We start from the raw sequence: 5,615 nt of genomic DNA, 5'->3' as shown, positions 1-5,615 counted from the left end.
TGTAGCACTTTTCATGGTGGTTTGCTTCTTGTGTACACCACATCGGACCTATATATATATGTACATGCACTAGATGGGAGGTAGGACGAAGTAAATGCGACAACAACTCAACGACGTGGTAGATGGAGTGTAAGTGTAGAACTAAAGATGAGTTATTATTGACTTACCTTGCTATACACTTTTAAAAAATGAACTATACGAGTCTTGTTGAGATTGTACATCCACTCCTCCAACAAGTTGAGATTGTTGTATTCGGCTAGATGTTTAGATTGAAGCTAGAGCATACAAGAAATTAATTTCATCACCTACATTAGGTTCTGTCAAGATCTTTCGAAGCCAATATATCATCTCTTGTTCTCTACAGAATACATTTCAATGAGAAGATCAATGGTTGAATGATGTTGTGAAACAATATCAACATCTAAAGAGTATCATGTGTCATAATAGAAGTCCCCAGTACTGATTGTCTGAAGATGTTTAGTGCAATGATGACAATATAATAGCAACCTTGACTGAAAGAGAGTCCACATTCATTGACTAACTGAAATGTTCAGGCCAACCTTGAAATTTTGTTATTTATGTTACAAAACTTTTTTATCACAAAATTATTATTAATTATAATATCTATTAAAAATACCATATATTTCAAAATAGATTTTCATTAATATAAAAAATAAATATTTAAAAACAATCATGGAGCAAATTGCTTCTCTTCCCCTACTGTCACTCTCCAACCCTTTTTTATTTGAGTCTTTAGGCAAGTTTTTTTACGTCGGCCGCTTTGGCCTTTCCGGCAACGATGGTGGCAGCTCTCAATAAAGTCTTCTTCGGCCACGCATCGTTGGTGGTGGGAGTGTTGCCGGCCCGGCTGATAAGGTCCCATCTAGTCTCCCTATCCTGAGGGTATTATCTGTGCCGATGTCGATGGCGAATTTCCTGCTGGTCATTCTAGCTGTTGAGGTTCGTCTATCGCATTTGGTACCCCCGCCTTGCCTACATCGTCAGTGTGACTTCTTGACATTTGGCTTTGACCTGTGTTTTCGTCAATGCTATGCTGAATTACTAAGTAAGTTGCGTTTTCTGCAACTAACACACACCTATCTTGTGTTCTGTCTGGATGCTACAAGCCCCCAACTGGGTGCAACTTCACTTACCGGAGCCAGACCGTCTCAATTAAACCTCATGGCCTCAACTCTACCAATGACCCCGACTGCAACACGTGGTTGAATGATCAGAGGGCCCTCTGCTACGACTGCCAGTCATGTAAGGCCGGCATGCTAGCCAACCTGAAGAACGACTGTAAGAAGATCGCCACCATCAACATCATATTTCTCATCATCGTCTACTCTGTTGGGTGCTATGCTTTCAGGAACAATAGGCGGGACAACTCGTACCCAGCCTGGAAGTGAGTGAGATGCCTGGTGAGGCTTAGGTAATTACACCACCGGACTCACGGTCTATGCCTACGGCCACGGGCCGTCGGCATAGGCCCCTAAGCCGTCGGCATAGATCTATGCCTACGGCTGCCGTCGGCATAGACCCGTCGGCGTAGATGTCGTCAACGTAGTCTTGTCAGACCGTCGGCATAGTATAACCGTCGGCATAGGGGCCTATGCCGACGGCCTGGCGTCAGTCGTCGGCATAGTATAGCCGTCGGCAATGTTTTTCGTCTGACGGCCGCGGACGGCACCGTTGAAGGAAATATGCCCTAGAGGCAATAATAAAGTTATTATTTATTTCCTTATTTCATGATAAATGTTTATTATGCATGCTAGAATTGTATTAACCGGAAACATAATACATGTGTGAATACATAGACAAACATAGTGTCCCTAGTATGCCTCTACTTGACTAGCTCGTGAATCAAAGATGGTTAAGTTTCCTAGGCATAGACATGAGTTGTCATTTGATTAACGGGATCACATCATTAGGAGAATGATGTGATTGACTTGACCCATTCCGTTAGCTTAGCACTTGATCGTTTAGTATGTTGCTATTGCTTTCTTCATGACTTATACATGTTCCTGTAACTATGAGATTATGCAACTCCCGTTTACCGGAGGAACACTTTGGGTGCTACCAAACGTCACAACGTAACTGGGTGATTATAAAGGAGTACTACAGGTGTCTCCAAAGGTACATGTTGGGTTGGCGTATTTCGAGATTAGGTTTTGTCACTCCGATTGTCGGAGAGGTATCTCTGGGCCCTCTCGTAATGCACATCACTATAAGCCTTGCAAGCAATGTAGCTAATGAGTTAGTTACGGAATGATGCATTACGTAACGAGTAAAGAGACTTCCCGGTAACGAGATTGAACTAGGTATTGAGATACCGACGATCGAATCTTGGGCAAGTAACATACCGATGACAAAGGGAACAACGTATGTTGTTATGCGGTTTAACCGATTAAGATCTTCGTAGAATATGTGGGAACCAATATGAACATCCAGGTTCCGCTATTGGTTATTGACCAAGAATAGTTCTAGGTCATGTCTACATAGTTCTCGAACCCGTAGGGTCCGCACGCTTAACGTTACGATGCCAATTTTATTATGAGTTTATGAGTTTTGATGTACCGAAGGAGTTCGGAGTCCCGGATGAGATCGGGGACATGACGAGGAGTCTCGAAATGGTCGAGACGTAAAGATCGATATATTGGACGACTATATTCGGAGTTCAGAAAGGTTCCGAGTGATTCGGGTATTTTCGGGGGTACCGGGGAGTTACGGGAATACGAGGAAGAAGCAATGGGCCTCATGGGCCAAGTGGTGGAAGAGAGGAGGTAGGGCGCGCGGCCCCCCTAGCCCAAACCGAATTGGACTAGGGGGCCGGCCCCCCTTTCCTTCTCCTCCTCCCTCTCCTTCCTTCTCCTTCTCCTCCCCTTCCTTCCCTTCTCCTAGTAGGACTTGGAAAGAGGGGGGAATCCTACTTGGAGTAGGATTCTCCCCCTTGGGCGCGCCTCCTCCTCTTGGCCGGCCCCCTCCCCTTGCTCCTTTATATACGGGGGCAGGGGGGCACCCCATGACACACAAGTTGATCTACGGATCGTTCCTTAGCCGTGTGCGGTGCCCCCTCCATCATATTCCACCTCGGTCATATCGTCGCGGAGTTTAGGCGAAGCCCTGCACCGGTAGAACATCATCATCGTCACCACACCGTCGTGCTGACGGAACTCATCCCCGATGCTTTGCTGGATTGGAGTCCGGGGGACGTCATCGAGCTGGACGTGTCCTGAACACGGAGGTGCCGTACGTTCGGTGCTTGGATCGGTCGATTCGTGAAGACGTACGACTACATCAACCGCGTTGTCATAACGCTTCCGCTTACGGTCTATGAGGGTACGTGGACAACACTGTCCCCTCTCGTTGCTATGCCATCACCATGATCTTGCGTGTGCGTAGGAAAATTTTGAAATTACTACGTTCCCCAACAGCCGTCAAAAGCGCGGACGAATCATGCAATGCCATGTGGCAGATGTATGCCGACGGCAAAGCCGTCGGCATATCTCTGCCACGTGGCAACCCGTGGTACTCCTGGTGGCAGGGCTATGCCTACGGCAAAGCCGTCGGCATAGATGAATCTATGCCGACAGCTTTGCCGTAGGCATAGCTCTGCCACGTGTCGTCTCCTGGTTACTCGTGGAAGCAGAGATATGCCTACGGCTTTGCCGTCGGCATAGATTTCCATCTATCGGCATAGATTTCCATCTATGCCTACGACAAAGCCGTCGGCATAGATATGCCACGTGGCGAGCCCTGGTGACTCCTGGGCTTATATATGCCGACGGCTTTGCCGTAGGCATAGTTTTTTTTATTTTCCCTGTTTTCCCTTTTCCAATTCATTTGACAGCATTTCAAAACAGAACAATATGAAATTATGCAGAAATATGACAGTTCATCATCTAAACAGACTCTCCAACCCTTTTTTATTTGAGTCTTTAGGCAAGTTTTTTTACGTCGGCCGCTTTGGCCTTTCCGGCAACGATGGTGGCAGCTCTCAATAAAGTCTTCTTCGGCCACGCATCGTTGGTGGTGGGAGTGTTGCCGGCCCGGCTGATAAGGTCCCATCTAGTCTCCCTATCCTGAGGGTATTATCTGTGCCGATGTCGATGGCGAATTTCCTGCTGGTCATTCTAGCTGTTGTGGTTCGTCTATCGCATTTGGTACCCCCGCCTTGCCTACATCGTCAGTGTGACTTCTTGACATTTGGCTTTGACCTGTGTTTTCGTCAATGCTATGCTGAATTACTAAGTAAGTTGCGTTTTCTGCAACTAACACACACCTATCTTGTGTTCTGTCTGGATGCTACAAGCCCCCAACTGGGTGCAACTTCACTTACCGGAGCCAGACCGTCTCAATTAAACCTCATGGCCTCAACTCTACCAATGACCCCGACTGCAACACGTGGTTGAATGATCAGAGGGCCCTCTGCTACGACTGCCAGTCATGTAAGGCCGGCATGCTAGCCAACCTGAAGAACGACTGTAAGAAGATCGCCACCATCAACATCATATTTCTCATCATCGTCTACTCTGTTGGGTGCTATGCTTTCAGGAACAATAGGCGGGACAACTCGTACCCAGCCTGGAAGTGAGTGAGATGCCTGGTGAGGCTTAGGTAATTACACTACCGGACTCACGGTCTATGCCTACGGCCACGGGCCGTCGGCATAGGCCCCTAAGCCGTCGGCATAGATCTATGCCTACAGCTGCCGTCGGCATAGACCCGTCGCCGTAGATGTCGTCAGCGTAGTCTTGTCAGACCATCGGCATAGTATAGCCGTCGGCATAGGGGCCTATGCCGATGGCCTGGCGTCAGCCGTCGGCATAGTATAGCCGTCGGCAATGTTTTTCGTCTGACGGCCGCGGACGGCACCGTTGAAGGAAATATGCCCTAGAGGCAATAATAAAGTTATTATTTATTTCCTTATTTCATGATAAATGTTTATTATTCATGCTAGAATTGTATTAACCGGAAACATAATACATGTGTGAATACATAGACAAACATAGTGTCACTAGTATGCCTCTACTTGACTAGCTCGTGAATCAAAGATGGTTAAGTTTCCTAGCCATAGACATGAGTTGTCATTTGATTAACGGGATCACATCATTAGGAGAATGATGTGATTGACTTGACCCATTCCGTTAGCTTAGCACTTGATCGTTTAGTATGTTGCTATTGCTTTCTTCATGACTTATACATGTTCCTGTAACTATGAGATTATGCAACTCCCGTTTACCGGAGGAACACTTTGGGTGCTACCAAACGTCACAACGTAACTGGGTGATTATAAAGGAGTACTACAGGTGTCTCCAAAGGTACATGTTGGGTTGGCGTATTTCGAGATTAGGTTTTGTCACTCCGATTGTCGGAGAGGTATCTCTGGGCCCTCTCGGTAATGCACATCACTATAAGCCTTGCAAGCAATGTAGCTAATGAGTTAGTTACGGAATGATGCATTACGTAACGAGTAAAGAGACTTCCCGGTAACGAGATTGAACTAGGTATTGAGATACCGACGATCGAATCTTGGGCAAGTAACATACCGATGACAAAGGGAACAACGTATGTTGTTATGCGGTTTGACCGATTAAGATCTTCGTAGAATATGT

The sequence above is a fragment of the Triticum dicoccoides genome, chromosome 7B (assembly GCF_002162155.2).
Source record: "Triticum dicoccoides isolate Atlit2015 ecotype Zavitan chromosome 7B, WEW_v2.0, whole genome shotgun sequence".
In the NCBI taxonomy this organism is placed as follows: Eukaryota; Viridiplantae; Streptophyta; class Magnoliopsida; order Poales; family Poaceae; genus Triticum; species Triticum dicoccoides.
The sequence above is the reverse complement of the archived record's forward strand: the minus strand, read 5'-3'. Positions refer to the sequence as shown.